Source organism: Trichosurus vulpecula, chromosome 9 (genome assembly GCF_011100635.1).
Source record: "Trichosurus vulpecula isolate mTriVul1 chromosome 9, mTriVul1.pri, whole genome shotgun sequence".
Taxonomy (NCBI): Eukaryota; Metazoa; Chordata; class Mammalia; order Diprotodontia; family Phalangeridae; genus Trichosurus; species Trichosurus vulpecula.
Window position 1 is genome coordinate 155,675,274 of NC_050581.1, and position 17,296 is coordinate 155,692,569.

Sequence of the window (17,296 nt, forward strand, 5' to 3'; positions counted from 1 at the left end):
ATGGAGAGTAACAGAGTACTCAGATAAAGCAGCTGCATTACAGATGAGCAGCATATGGCAGCAGAAAGCATCCTGTCAGTGAAGGATCAGTGGATGAGCAAGCAATGGGGAAAATAGCCCCAAAGCTTAACCCAGTAACTTGTGCCTGAGATCACCGAGAGCATCAGTGGTTCTGCAGGGTATGTGTATGTGTATGTGTTTGTATGTGTGTATGATGTATGTGTATGTATATGTGTGTGTTTGTGTATGTATATGTGTATGTGTGGGAAATGGAAGGGATCTCAAATAGCTAGGGTCACTGAAAGCTTCCAGTAGAGCCAATAGGAATATGCACAGCTCCGGGGACACTCCTAGATGTTCGTACTCTTCACGCAGATACCCTTACCAAAATTTAGATGCTTGTTCAATGAGTGTTTCCTAGATATGTTTCCCCTCCCTGGGATGGTTGTCTATGGAAGTGTGTGCATGAGGAAGGGATTTTCTTTGTCATTTATTTTTCTACGCTATTAGATTAAATGTCTTTTGTTTCCAAATTATGTGTTCTCTGGTTAGTTAGGCAGAAAGAACCCTGAAAGGACCTCAGGAGCTGTAGGACCAAGAGGATATTAACCCAAAGCATGCCTTGAATAGGGGGTCCATGACTGAGAGAAACAGGTATTATAACAGATTGTACTGGGATAGTGCCTTCTACCTTAAATTAAGTACTTTTGTGCACATTTTGTTATTCGATCATTACAAGAGCCATGTGAAATGTTATAAATATTTTGATCCTCATTTTACAAATGGGTAAACTGAGGCACAGAGCTGTTAGATGACATGGCCATGACCACTTAAGTGGTGTCAGAGGTGAGATTTGAACCCAGGCTTTTCTTGATTCTAAATCCAACATTCAATCAACTACATACACCAAACTGCCTTAGCCGCCTGTGCCCAAGGTCATACAGCTAATGAATGGAAAATCCAGAACTAGAACATAGATTTCCTAGCTTTTCCCCTCTTGCTTAGGATTATGTAGTGGGAAGATAAGTTCGTAAGTGTTAACAAATCCAAGTTTGGGTCTCAGCTCTGACGCTACCCAGCAGTTGGATTTTGGTCAAATCAGTTGATTACGCTGCACGTCAGGTTCCTAACGTGTAAAATAAGCAGATTTGAACAGATAATTTCTAACCGTTTATGACTCAATGAATCTATATCACATGGTTTCTCAATCTATACTTATTAGTCAATTTATCTAACAAGTAGAGGAGACCACCAAAATGAGCAATTGGAGATTAAACAAAACTAGATGGAGCCAAAAGGGAAACAAGCTGACATTTCAATAACAAAAAATTTCTACAAGAATTGAAAATGTGATTTATTTAAAAATTTAAATGTCATATTAGGCAAATAAGTGTCTACGGTAAATAACTCATCTCTGTGGCCCTGGTTTAGAAACAACAACAAAAACAACAAATTGAAGTCCTAGTAAACTTTTCGCTGCCTGGAAGTGGTTCGCATGGGTGTACCTGTATTCGATAGTAGGGTCTTTATTGTCTTGATTAAAAGAATGGACCACTAGTATCAGAAACAGTATTTCATAAACCACAAGGTGAAAAGCCAGATTTTACAGAATAAGGCCATCAGGTAGGTGTGAGTCTAAACTTTTAAAAAGGGCTTCCTTTCTATTTGACTATAAGCATTTTTAGGTCGTTAACATTGAAGCCAAACTGTGTGGACTTTGGTTTCCAAGGTAAATATAATTTTACAGGAGCCATGTTTGGAAGGGAAAAAATCCTGTTTCTTCCAAATATGGACTAATAACTAGAATAATGAACATTTCCATTCACTTCCTTTTAAAGCATGGCTATTAATTTAGCAGAATGAACAAATGTGATACAGTGGGAAAACAATGGATTTGGATTCAAAGGTCACGGGTTCAGATCTCACCTCTGCCACTTATTAGTCATTTAACCTCTCCTTTTTCTCATCTATAAAATGAGAGAGTTAGATAAGATCACCTCTACATTCTCATCCAGCTTTAAATCTATGATTTAAATAATTTTTTTAAAAAAGGTCTGTACATGAGATTTAGTAATAACTTTTGCTTTTTACAAAACTTATAGTTATGACTTAATGTATTTCCGTGACCTGGTAGCAAAGGCAAACAGTCTCTATAGTGACTGTGTCTGACAGCATAGGCAGTATTCCAACATTCTCTGTTTCCACTCTCCTGAAGGAAGGCAGACATGCTTCAGCCACTGTTATCTGAACCAAGGTGGGTCACCACACTATAATTATGTAGCGTTGGGTTTCCTTTTCATGTCTAGAACCTTTTTCTTAAGGAGAATAAATTTTTTTTGCTATTAATGATAATAATAGCAAGCACTTCTACAATTTTTTAAGGTTTTCAACTATTATCTCATTTAATCTCCACAGCAAACCTGTAAGATAGGTGCACAGATGTCCTCATTTTATAGGTGAAAAAACTGAGGCTGATTTGCCCAGGGCCATACCACTCGTAAGAGTCTGAGGCAGGATTTGAACTCAGGTGTCCCCATCCAGTATTCTTTTTCACTGCCATGGAGAGAGATACAATGCACTCAATGCTGCTATTTTGGATGCTAACCTAACCCTTAACACGCTGCTTTGAGTAGCTTCATGTATCTTGCTTCAGATAGTAGGATAACCTTGGAGGGACCTAGCCGAGCATTTGGGTACAATTCATCAAAAAGTGTCATTAGTTTTATCTCCATGAGGTCCCATATATCAATCATCTATAAACCAAACAGCAAATTATAAGACTACACCATTTTTAATGAGGATTATTTAAAATTTAAAAAAAAATTTTCTCATACAAAAATAAACAGTTGAGAAATTGAGTTGTATCCACAGGGAAATGCCCCTTATTTGGAGTAGGAGGGGAGAAAGTTCACTACAGGAAATATTGCTGATTATTTTTGTACCAAGGGAAAGTAATAATAGGTGAACTTTGTAGGGCTCTTGAAGTTTTGCCAGGCATTTCATATATATTACTTCATTGGGCTTTGGTGAGGAAAGTGCTTTGTAAATCTTAAAATGATGTTTGAGCAAGTTATTATTATTAATTATTATTTCATCCTCACACTACTGCTGTAAAATAAGTATGGTGAGTATAATTAAAGAGATTTAACAGACGAATCATATTCACAGAATTTCAGAGTTTGAAGGGATCTTAGCATCCATCTAATCCAATCTATGCCCAAACGGATACCTCATTATAAAAGATATGGCCAGTAGCCTTCTAGCCTTTGCTCTTTAGGGACCTTATTCTACTCTCATATAGATGAAATTATTAGCAAATTTTTCCTGACACCGAGCCAAAATTTGCCTCTGAGGAAAATGAGCCTTAGTCATTTCCCCTAAGATCATGCAATTGATTACTCTTGGAGGTGGGATTTGAACTCTGATTCTCCTGACTCCACGTGCAGCCCACTTTCCATTACATCATGTTTCCTCTCCAGAGCTGAAAATTATGCCTTTAGACCTCTATTGGAGTGTTGTTTCTCCATGCCATCTTAGCTCTTTTCTTTCCTATGTCTGCCCCCTTGCTCATGTGCGCCCATATTCTCTGCTACAAGATGGCAATGGGCACATGGCTTCAGACTCACTCTAGTGTGTCACTCACAGCAGTGATCTGCCACCCTTGGAAGGCTTTTCTCTCTGCCACTTCCACATCAGGGTGTAATTCAGCAGCGAGCTTCAAAAGGGATAAGAAACTATGATGTCACAAAGGGAGAAAAGATCACACAGATTAATGGTAGTATTTTTAAAAACTCAAATATTAATAAAATACTTTGGTCATTTTTGGAAGGTGCCAGAAATTATTGCTATCTGTTACCTGCTGGGAAAAATCTTTGGAACTTTAAACAAAATTATTTCTAATAGGGAGTTACACTTACTCATAAAATTAGCTGAGCCTCTCAGGTGTAGTTTAGGGAAAGGTGCTTGTTTTTAGCCTGTTTCAAGATCTGCTGTGATGAGAGGCTCCAAAAATCCAAACAGGTAATAGTCAGACCTCAGATTTAGCACATTTTCTCTGAATATTTCAAAGCACATTTAACCCAGAAAACACACATCAAGTGCTAGATTTCTTTTTGGATAGGCAAAAGAGGATGCAAGGTGACTGAAGAATTCATGGAGGCGAATCTGTAAGAACTTTGCCCATTTGTGAGGGAGGACAGTGTTCCAAACACCCATCTCATTGCTCCTAGCTCAATCCTCTATTATTCATGGCATCATCCATGGCAAGGAGAAATCTTGTCCTAGAAGAGTGGTTAGGCTCTTGGGTGAACAGGAAAGTATTCCAGAAGATATATAGCTTTTTTGAGTTGTACATTTGGTAAAAATCTGGAAAGGGTCATCACTGTCATGGGGCACTGCTATGTTTATTATGGAACTACATTTCCAAGAAACTTGGGGGCAGCTTAGCAGTTTTAGTATGCCCAGTTTGTCCAGTGTGCAAAAAATCTGGTAGATGAAATGGAGGAGGCTGGAGCAAGATAGCCAGGAAAGAAATTATGATCTGGACCAGGCTATGATGCCCCAATTGTCCAGTTTTTGTTTTGGGAAGCTATGACACTCTGCAATTTCTATGCCAAGAGGAAAAACAACCTCTTTTCTCTACAGCATTCTCTGGTTCCCTTGCCTACACCATACCATAAATATTCAAGCTTGTCATGCCATGGCGAGAAACCCAGTGAACCCAATATGGCTATCTTAGAATGTCTCCACAGAAGCTGTGACCAGCACTTCTCATGATGTATGTGTGGGAAGGTGGTAGCTTTAGAAAATGGGAAGCGAGAGTAGAGGGCTCACAGCTTGACTTAACTCCTAGAATGTAACTTAATTCTATTTTCAGTAAAGTTCCTTTTCCTTATTATGTTGTCATATGTTTTATTCTAACTCATTCAGAGGAGATCTAATAGAAATGAGGGCTTGTGAGCTGTGGATTGATAGAAACAATTACTCCTTAACTACCATGAACTTGGGAAAAATCAACAGGGGGGGTCACATTAGAGGTCCTGGATGCTACATTTCTCATTCCTAAAGGAAAATAAAGACCATAGTATGCTGCAAGAGAGAGTGATAGAATGAATACATTTCTACAGTGATTTTGTACTTTCGAAAATTACAAACATGAGGATATTGGAATAACTATGTTCCAATTTTTCAGTTCATTTCAATGTTCAGGTCATTTTTCAGTTGTATCTGACTCTTTATGACCCTGTTTCGGGGTTTCTTGGCAAGCATATTGGAGTGGTTTGCGTTTCTTTTTCTAGCTTATTTAACAGATGAGGAAACTGAGGCAAATGGGGTTAAATGACTTGCGTAGGTCACATAGCTAGGAAGTATCTGAGCCAGATTTATAGAGATCTATTCACTGTGCCACATGGCTGTCCTAGGGAAACTATACAATTGTTTTTTTTTCTTCTTTAAGTCTAAGATGATCTCCAGCTCTCAGTTTCTGTGAAGCTATGAACTATTGTGCCTATGTTGAAGAGAAACAACAAAGTTAACACCAAATTCCCTCGTCCCTTATTTTACTTTCCCTTTGTTCAATGTCACTGGGCCTATGCTTACTAAATCTGTCATCAATTGAGTAAAGGCAAGAAATATCCACCTTCACAGACAGGTCTTAAAATGGCCAGATAGAAATATCTAGCATTTATATAGGATGATTAACATATGCTAACTCATTTGATCCTTACTATAACCCTGGGAGGTAGGTGCTATTATTATCCCAATTTTTTTAGACTGGGAAATTGAAGCACAGAGGGATTAAGTGACTTGTATAGGGTCACACAGCATCTAAGGCAGGGTTTGAATTTAGGTCTTTCTGATGTCAAGTCCTACACTCTCTCCACTATACCATTTATTTGACTAACAAAACAAACAATTACGGTCCCTGTCCTAATGGAGCTTACCATCTAGGAAGAGGATAAACGGAAACTAACTTAATTGCCAAGTAGGTGGTAGGAATAGCACTAGATGGGAAATCTGAAGACCTGGGTTCTAGTCCCAGCTCTGTCCTAGCTCGTGGTATTACCTTTGATAAATCAGTCAACAAACATTTATTAAATGCTTACTGTATGTCAGGCACTGTGCTAAGTTCTGGATATATAAAGAAAGGGGAAAAAAGCAAGTAAACAAACAACAATACTGTGCTCTCCTAGAGCTTACATTTTAATGGGAGAGACCATATGTAAACAAATAGGTACATATAAGATATATATATATATATGCATACATATATATGTATATATATGTGTGTGTGTGTGTATGTGTGTGTGTGTGTGTGTGTGGATTAGATGAAAGTTGCTACCAAAGGGAGGGGAGGAGGAGCTGAATAGTCTTCTTGTAGAAGGTAGGATGTGAACTGACTTCTCTGCACCTCAGTTTCTTATCTATAAAATGAGGGGGTTGGACTAGATGACTTCTAAGATCATGTTTTGCTTGAAAGGATTGTGATTTAGTAAATGGTTTTGCTTGTTTTAAGAATAATGACAGAACACTAACACTATCTGAAATCAGAAAGTAATAAGCCACATCACAATCTAAACTTACAGGACAAAGGAAAATAAAAAACACCAAAACGAAGCTTAAATCAGTCAGACAGCCTTCTTGGTAGAGGTCCTTACACTGTGATGGGCACTGTCCTAGGTACTGGTTCCTGAGGGAAGAACTGGGAGCAAGGATGCAAATGGTCGGAAGGTACATTGATGATGATGATGATGTTACAAAAAGTATCCTGATAATTATAGACATCCCAAAGTGGCTGATGGGCTGCCTTAGGTGGAAAGGGATTCTCCCTCACTGGAGGCCTTCAAGCAATGATGTAGACCAGTTGTTGGAAATGTAGGAGGGATTTGTCTTTGAGTACAGCTTGGATTACTTGGATACTGGAGTCCCTTGCTACTCTGAGTATCTTCGAATCTGTGTTCCTGCAGGAAAAGACACACTGCCTGTCCTAAAGAGCTGATAGCCTAGTTCCACATGAAGAAGTTAGTGTGGAATATGGCCCTTATGGGTCATCAATGGCATAGATTTAGAATAGTCCGATACTTTGGGGATCATCCCATCCATCCCCTCTTTTTCCAGAAGAGGAAACTCTCTCTGCTCCATAAAACTTTCTTCCATAGATCTCACCTAACACTTCGTTTTATAATCTTGCTAATGAATTTATCACATAATATTGTGTATTTGTGTCTTCAAATTCCCCTAATATAGTATAAAATCCATCACTGCTGGAATGAACATGTCTTATCTAAAATTTGCAATTAGTCTAGCACCGTGTTCTGCGTGTATTTAATAATGTTTGTTGCTATTATTGAAATCCCAGGAGGATTTCATCTCTTTGTCCTCCAGCGTGCTTCTGGGTCCCTTTTGTGCGACTGTTGGCTAACTCTTTTTTTGGTGGGGAGGAGAAGAGTAGGGGAAAATTGACCAGACCAGTGATTTCATCATCATCGTAGTAGAATTTTTCCTACCTATGCTGATTGACACTTTCTCTATAATTTGAGGCAACTACATTGTGTACTGAATAGAGTACTGGGCCTGGAATTAGGAAGGCTCATCTTCCTGAGTTCAAATCTAGCCTCAGATGCTTACTAACTGTGTGATCCTGAACAAATCACTTAACTCGGTTTGCCTCAGTTCCTCAATCTATAAAATGAGTGGAAAAGGAAATGGCGAACCACACAAGTATCTTTGCCAAGAAAACTCCAAATGGGGTCACAAAGAATCAGATGTGACTGAAATGACTCAACAACAACTATACTATTAGAAAGAGGTCTGGGGATGTTGAGAAATTACATGACTAAGCTAGGGTGACAAAATCAGTGTCAGAGATGGTAAGTGAGTATTCTTGACTCACTTGACTCAACATTCTAACCATTATGACACACTGCCTCTCAGCCAGCAAAACCATTTTCCTACCAGCCTAAGCAATACACAAAAAAGAAGATAAATGAATAAAAGGAGGTCATTTAGTATAGCATCCAACCAAATGGAAATGGTTTACATAATGACTTTTTCTTTGGATCATTTATTATCTGAAATGACCCAAGCTTCCATTTCTATGTAGCAGTGCGAGCAATTCTGTTGACTAATACAAATCCTGAGATCACAGTATGATACAGACTGAGCTGATGATGGCTTCTGATGGCTGCTGGTGGCTAAGTTCAAAGATTGCTGGATCAGAAGTTGGAAGATCTGGGGTCAAATCCAGATCTGCCACTTATTAACTAGGTTATCTTGGTCAAGCCACTTAAAATCTCAAAACTGCAGTTTCCTCATCTATGAAATGGGGTTGTAGACTTTTAATCTTTTTTTGGATGTAATGGCAGCTAAGTGGGGCAATGGATAGGATACTGGGTATTATGTTAGGAAGACTTGAGTTCAAATCTGTCCTCAGACACTGGCTGGCTCTGTGACCCTGGGATAGTAACTTAACTCTGCCTCAGTTTCTTCAACTGTAAAAGAGTGTGTTAATAATAGTACCTACCTCATAGTGTTGTGAGGATCTAATATGATAATATTTATAAAATATTTAGCAATTTAGCATAGTCTAGAATTTCACAGATCCCTAATAAACATTTTTCCTTTTTCCTCCCCTCCTTTCATGGGCCCCTTTGGCAGTCTGTTGAAACCTATGGATATCTTCTTAGAATAATGTTTTTAAATGGATAAAATCTAGTATTACAGAGGAAACTGGTTATATTGAAATGCAGTTATCCAAGCAATTTCACAGATTCCAGGTTAAGAATCTTGCTTTAAAGTCATTTCCAGATCCAAATACATGATTCAATTCTTTCTCTCTCTCTCTCCCTCTCCCTTCCCCCCTTCTCTCTCTCTGTCTCTCGCTCTCTCGCGCTCGCTCGCTCTCTCGCTCTCTGCGCTCCCTCTCAAATTGTATTTCTTTCAAAGATGTTGATTAGATGCCTAAAATTACTTTCCTCCAAAACTGGTATGGAAAATAAACACATAATAGTCTGTTCCTCTGCTCTCTCCCCCACCACCTTTACTTCCTCTCTAAAATTACCAATGTTCCCTCTATGTCCTCAACCTCAGAGTTCTTTCAACTTGAAAGGTCCTGCCAGCAAGACCGCAGTGGAGCCAGATGCACTAGCAAAATATTTGCTTCCCTGGTTTCTGGGATTTTGGAGAGAAGCCCTGGACCTTTTGCTTACCCAACTGCCAAAAGACACTCCCCTCCCCCACCCTGGCCAATACAACTCCCCAACTTCTCCTCTACTCACTTGGGCACTTTTTATCAGACGTCCAAGGTGGGTAAACCAGTCAATGCCAAAACTACTCAGTGCTGGCTTTTGGGGTGAAGTTTTTCTTGGAAGTCACTCGTTGTCTCCATAATGCTTTTCCATATTCCCCTGGTGTATGATATACTCTGAAAAGAATCATCCACAAGTTATTAAACTCCTTTAATGCATTCATTTTATAGGCAGAAGTGGAGGCAGAGACAGGTAATATTGTTTTAAGGCAAGGGTTGACTGTGTTTTTTGGAGGCAGTGGTGTGTTATATATTTGCCCTCTTCAGGCCATCATTCATCGAGGAAGCTGTCACTTACTTGGATTGGTCCTTGTGGCCCATGGCTTGGAGCATGTTTTCTCTCTCAATGGGAATATGGAAGGAATAGGTCATTGAGACCTTTCATAGTTTTCATTCTTGTCGCATAAACGCAAGGAAACTGCCTTCCCTAAAAATTCTGGGAAGCTATTGCTGCCCAGGGATATTTCGAGCTCACATTCTGGCCATTTCCCTCTGTTTTATGTGCCTTTTCACTCTCATATTAGATGAAAATAGCACTTTCCATGGCAACCCTTCACACAGACAAGGCATGGTTTTTTTCCCCTAAAGAAAGCCTGTGTATCTGGAATTTGAAAAGAATCAGATTTTTCTTTACTCCCAGCCATACACGGCTAAGGCAGTGCCTCCACAGACAGACAGGCTCCCTTAGGGGCATGCAAGGGCACCTGAGGCATCTTCACCATGGAGAAACCTGGTCCTTCTCTCAGTCCCTTCTCCAAAGGATAACCGTTTGCATTTATGCATCATTTTAACCATTTTTCAAAATGTTTTTTCCTATCATTGCATTTGATCCTGACAACAATTGAATAAAGGACTACAGGTACTATTATTGCCACTTTAAGAGTCCGTGGCATAGTTTAAAGAGCCCTGACTCTGCAGTCAGAGGTCCTGGGTTCAAATATCACCTCTGATGATTACTGTCTGTGTGACTTTGAACAAATCACTTAACTTCTTAGTTTCCTCACCTGAAATAAGAGAATTGGACCCAATTTTTAAGAAATATTTGATAACTATTTTAATTGGTTTCTTCTGTAATTTTATATGTTATACTTTTATGCATTTAAAAATAACATTCTGAGAAAGAGTTCATAGGCTTCACTGGACTAGCAAAAGGGTCTATGACACAAAAAGGCTGAAAACTCCTGGACTAGGGGGTCTTTGAGGCCCCCTTTCAGCTCTAAATCTGTAAGACTATTATCCCGAGTCCATGAGCTCTTTGCATTCTATAATCCAGTCCTAAAAATGGATGATCCCTAAGGCATCTTCCAGCTGTAAAATCTTTTAGTTCCACCATGCTTTCTTGACAGTTAAGGATTTGAAGCAGGTTTAGGAGAACTTTGGACAAATTGTTCACTTCTCTTTTGCTCAATGTCCTCTTCTGTAAAATAAGTGAGTTGGAGAATATGATTTCTAAGGGCCCTCCCAACACTGACACTTTCTGAAACTATGTCCAGATCAGGGATTCTTAACCTGGCACCCATGACCTGTTAAAAACATTTTCATAACTACATTTCAATATTTCATTTGTAATCCTATGTATTTGATTTTATTTATTTAAATATTATCTGAGAAGGTGGCATAGGCCTCACCAGACTGCCAAAGGGGTCCCTGACATTAAAAAAATGATTAAAAATTCCCAGACTAGACAATTCTCTTTAAAGTCTCTTCCAGTTTTACAATTCCTTAATTTTGTGTTTCTAGCTAGGAGGTGTGTAGAGTTCAATTTACGAAGAGGTAGAGGTTACCAGTACACCTTTACAGTCAATGGCTTGAAACCCAAGGCATCCAAGGATAGATAGCTCCTTTTTGGAAATTAGGACTTAAGTATTCTGGGAGTACAAGTAAAGGGTTAGATTCATGACTTACCTAAGGGTACACAATTAATCAAACTACGATTATCAGTGAAAACTCAGGTCTCAAATGAATTAAGACAAGGACTAAGAGAAATGTTAAATGGGCAAATGAGGCTAGGTTTATATCATCCACTATTCTCAAAATCCTTTATCAGCTCACTCAGAAATTCAGTCAAACTGGCTATTGGACCAAGTGCAGACACCTTCTGAATCAAGAGGGTATCCAGAATGGGGAAATGGTGAGATGGCTGGATCTTTTCAACGGACTGACTTGATTCCCTGGCATCACCTAGATATGCTCTAAGAATTTTTTAAAGTTTTTTTTGTTCCTTTAGTTTTATTTTATTCTGAATATAAGAAAGGAAACAAACATTTCCATAACATAGAATAGAAAGAAAAAGATGATTGCACATGAAGCTGCAAATCTATTTTATATAACTTGCTATTCCTTTTAAATATAAAGTTATCTCTTTTTTTCTTCCTTCCCCTTCCCTGCCCTAGAGAAGGTAACCATTAGACACCAATATGTATATGTATGTAAAACCATTCTACACATACTTCTATTTATCAGTTCTTAAAAGTATGAGTGATGGGCCAACATGGTACATATTCAGACTACTGGCTCAGTCTTTGGCTACATCAGATAAGTGAGTATTGCTGCTCAGAGAATCAGAGCAAAGGGAGGAGACCCTTCATTGGGCTGAGGAGGAGCAGTATGGCATAGTGCAAATAAACCCATTGATTTAGGGTAACTAGGTTTGAATCCTATTCTTCCTCATTGTTGCTGTGTGGCTTTGAACAAGTCACTTCTCTCTTTCTGGACCTCTTACTAATCTGTGCGACTTTAAGAAAATCACTTCTCTGATTCCTTCCATTCCTAGCTTGCTACTCTAGAGATTTCAGGGAATTTTTACTTTTCCAGGACCCTTTATCTTGGTGAGTTATCTCCCTCCCAATAGGGGAGTTTCATTCTATGCTGCCTGGTATATAATATTCCATGTATGCCTTCTCTGATTTCTGTTTTGCTATGGTTTGGATAAATATTTCTTTGCAGTTTGCTATGTGGGTTCACTGTGAAATTGATATTAGGTGGGAATGGGGTCAAGCCTTGGATATAAAGCTTGGGACTCCCTTTTCCCCACCTAGTTACAAAGTGATCAGAATTTAGATGGCATCTGATCATATCACCTAGACTAACAATATTGGAGCAGGTGGATATACTTCTAGTCTGGTATCCCTTCTCTCTGAGGAAAGCAATGTGGCCTCCTGCTTCCCCTCCTGTCAGGAATGTAAGTCTCCCTTGGAGATGAGTCTGGGGAGAAGAGGCTAGAGATATCTATCCTACCTTCCTTTTAGCCACACAAGGACAACATCCTAGACACACATGGAGCTTTACCACACATATAGGGCTCCATTTTGCTACATCCACATCTGCAGTCCAACAGGACAAGAACCCAAGTGTCAGGAAAAAAGTGATGATTCTGCCACCTTTCTCTGAAGAACCAAGAGCAACGTTCGCAGAATCACAGGATTTTAGAATGCAAAGAGATCTCAGTGGCCATCTTCTTTAACTCATACTTAAAAAAGACCTTACTACAATACATCCAACAAGTGGTCACTGAGCATTTGCTTGAAGACTTCCAGGGAGGGACAACCCCTGGTCCTTGGACTACATGAAAGGCAATTTTACTCTCATGGAAGGAACCAGAATTTTTTTAACGTTTCTTATAAGTGTGACTGAGAAATGAAATGCTTGTAAACTAAAGGGGCTATGTAAACTAAAGAACGCTATGGAGTCCACCCTGCTGGCAGAAGCAGCTCCATGTAGTACATTTCTATGGATCTATACCTTCTAGGGCATCTGGGTGGGACCATAACACCCAATGGTATTTTCCTGATCTATTTTTTGAGTTTCTGTTTGCCTTCAAGCCTCAGCATAACTGTTGGCCTCCCTCTCTTTCCTTAGGGGCTTAGCAGCATAAGGTATAAATAGCGTATCAGTAAACAAGACCTTTTTGGCTCAGTGAATCACATCGAAAACATTTATGGATGGGCTGCAATCTCTCTGTGGGTCAGCAGTGTATTTGCTAGGGGTGGGGGAGGTGTGTCCGTAGAAAGCAATGTCGTGATCTAGACAATTTTAATTGTTTCAAGCAATTATTCTTTGGAGTTTTATTGCTATTGCAGACTGGGCAAGTAGCACAGGAAAGCTGAGGTCAAGGCCAATGTCATGGCAAATGAGGCCCTTGGGGGAAAGTGTAAGCTAGAAAATGCAGCTGGGGAGGAAGCTGGCAGGTTTTGATAGAGCAAAGAAAGAAATCTCTATTTCATTTCAAAAGAGAGATTTCCAATTTCTGATTTGAAGTTGGAACATATATTTCTTTTTATGAGGTGTACCACCTGTCCAGCCTTATTGCGCGTTACTATGCTTCATGTACTCCATGGTCCAGCCAAATTGGCTTTCCTACACTTCTTTATACACATGCCTCCACCTCCAGTCTCTGCGTCTTTGCATTGGCTGCTCTCCTTCCCCTACCCACCCCTCCCTGGAATGTTCTCCTTCTTTACTTCCACCTCTTAGAATCTTTATTTTCCCTGAAGTCTCAGCTCAAAGATCCACTTCTGCTTGAAACCTTTCCTGATCAATTTTGTTTATACCTATAACAGTACATGCCCTTGAGTGCATAAGTGGTTTCATTTGTATTTGTATCCCCAAGGCCTAGCTCAGTGCACAAGCACATAGCAGGCACTTAAATGTGTATTGATTGAATGATGGATTGATTGAGCAAAGGAGCTAGGACAAATTAAAGTGGGGAAAAAGCAGTAAGTAAAAGAAATACTATATGTGAATATTGGTTTGGTGGAGTAGTATAGATACAGGGTCTAGCTACAAGCCCTACCTCAGATACGTGCTAGCTATGAGATGGGGAAAGTCATTCACATTCTCAGGGTCCAGGCAACACTCTAAAGGAGGATCCTTAATCCTTTTTGGTGTCACAGATCCCTTTGAAAGTCTGGTGAAACCCATGGATCCACTCTTAGAATGTTTTTAAATGCAAAAAATAAAATATGTAGGATTATTAAGGAAGCTAATTAGTAATTATACAAGTGGTAGTGCGTAGTTAGTAAAACATCAAAAAAATGGGCCCCATATTAAGAACTTCTTCTCTAAGGCTGTAAATTACAGAAGATAGTTTTAAAGGGAGGAGGTAGTTATTAGGAAGTTGCCCAGATGGGATGCTACAGTGAAATGCCCCAGAGGGTAGAGAGGGGAGAATTGATTTCCTCATTGGTGGATAGAGTTTCCATGTCAGGAGATGAAATCATAGATCTGGACCAGCAATAGTAATAACATCTAGAAGTAATATGTGTAAGAAGGGTATGCACCTCTGAGTTGTTTTCTGATCAGTTTCCTCATCTGCAAAACGGGCATGATAAAATGGGCAGGATAATAGTATTTACTCTGCCTACCTAACTCACATGATTGTTGCAATGAAAATGTTTTGTAAACCTCAAAATAATATAAAAATGGAGTTGCTATTAGGGTAGCTTGGTGGCACAGTGGATAGAGCCCTGGGCCTGGAGTCAGAAAGATACATCTTCCTGAGTTCAAGTCAGGCCTCAGACACACACTAGCTATAAAACAAGTTACTTAACCCTGTTTGCCTCAGTTCCTTCGTCTGTAAAATGAGCTGGAGAAGGAAATGTCAAACCACTCCAGTGGTTTGCCAAGAAAACCCCAAATGGAGTCACAAGGAGTTGGCCCACAACTGAAAACAACTGAACAACAAAAAGTTATTAGTTTTAAGATATACTGAATATAATGACCACATTGTGATAAAATGATACAGATAATAGTACTGAGGATGTCACACTGAACCAGCCATACTCAGTAGCCAAGTTCCCCAGATTACCAGACATATCTGTGGTATAGCTAGCTGGGGTCCTATGATCATGGACAGAGAGCAACACATGGTAAGATGGGTCTGGGATTTTGGACAGATATTGTCTCCCTTCACTCTATGTTCTATAAAACCTGATGAGTTGACTGGCAAGCCTTGAAACCCAAGAGCAAAGCTTGTTGAATGCATTCCAGTTGTATCCTTAGTTGAATGTGAAGGGTGAATCTGGCAAGTGATCTGATTGGCTTCTTGCCACCCAATTGCCCCTTGCCCTGCCTTGTGTTTTATTAATGGTGGACCCAGTGAGACCCTGTGGATATAACACACCTTATAGAACATTAAACTTACCAGCTTATCTTGATAGCAATCCCATATCACAAGTTTGCTTTCACCTAAGGTGTAGCATGGCTTCAAGGGAACCAATCTGCATAAAAATGAAGTCATGGGACCTATATACTTTCTAGGATGTCATGCCTATATAGGCGCTATAGCTCACCTTTCTAAATATAGGAAGCAGGCAGTGCATTAAGTTTGTCTCTTGACTAATGCTGCTTCGGCTCTTGACTAATGCCGCTTGGGCTTTGATTAGTGGATTACATTACTATGGTTTTCGTGTAATGGATGCCACATGGGGCAAACCCTATTTTGGTTTCCTGCACCTAAAAAAGAAAAGACATTCTATGTCCCATAAAAGAATGATGGATAATGGTTGAAGAAATCGAGAGCTAGAAGAGGGAAAGAGAAGAGCTTTCTTCTCCCAGAAAGGGACTCCCGGAACAACAAATAGCAACATAAATACAGAAGGGAGGGGGTAGGGCTGAGCTTAGACAAATTCTAAAGTAGTTAAGATTCCTCTTTTCCAGTTATTCTGAATAGCACCCTGGCCTAAAACCTTTTAACAGGCTAATATCTTACTCCTTCCCTTCAATATCTCAGTCAGTTCTGTTTTCTAGTCCTTCAGATTCAATCTCTGATGACTAATCTGATATATATATATATATGTGTATATATACACACATATATACATAAACATATAATTATGTATGTATATACACACATATGCATGTGTATTATATATGTATATGCACACAGATGTACATTCCATGTGCTATTGGGCTTTCTTTAAGAGTGGACTCCTGGAGATGCAATGCCTTAACCCAAAGGGGTAACGAAAGTGGCAACTAGGGTATGATAGCTAGTATTTTCTATCAGAACACTGGTAGTATTTGTAGTTTTCCAGTTGTTTAGAAACAACAGTGGTTCACATCCAGAATTTGTTAAAATAGGAAGCTACTAATTAGTCTCAGCTCCCCCTCTGAAACAAATGAACAAAACAGTTTCCCCTTTTCCACTCTCTCTCCACACAAACTGGGCCAAACTGTGCGCTTGGACCTCTTCATCTAATTATAATTTATGCTACTTGACTTGAGTACAAAAGTGACCAGTTATAGCTCTGGGACAGCTGCTAGGAATTCCAGACACTAAGGGTAGGAAAGCTCTGGAAGAACACGTTTGGGATGTAGAGGAGACTTTAAGCAATTCTCAACTCATGAAGTGGACTAGATCATTCAGAAGTTTAATTCTGAGAGAAGCAAAAACATTGATCTTTGGGAGTAAGGAAGGGGAAAATGGGAAATAGAGTTGTGAAAAATCATCTGTCAATTACTCAATCGATTAATCAATCAACAAACCTTGACTGAGTACCTGCTTTGTGCCAGGTACTATGTTAGGTGCTGGTAATACAAAGACAAAAATATGAAACAATTCCTAATCTCAAGGTACTTACGTTATATTGGGGAAGGCAGATGTATACATGCACACACACACACACACACACACACACACACCACATATAAACGTGTATATATAGAATGTTGTTCAGTCATTTCAGTTGTGACTGCATTTGGGCTTTTCTTCACAAAAATCCTGGAGGAGTTTGCCACTTCCTTCTCCAGCTCATTTTGCAGATGAGGAAACTGAGGCAAACAGGGCTGAGTGACTTGCTCAGGGTCACACAGGTAGTAAATGTCTGAGGCCACATTTGAACTGAGGTCTTCCTGACCCCAGGCCCGGTGTTTATCCACTGTGCTGCCTAGATGTCCTATATACAGAATAAGTACAAAATAAATATAAAGTGGCTAAATACAAGGTAATGTGACGGGTTCTGATTGTTGGCAAGCTTTGCTTTCTACTTGGCA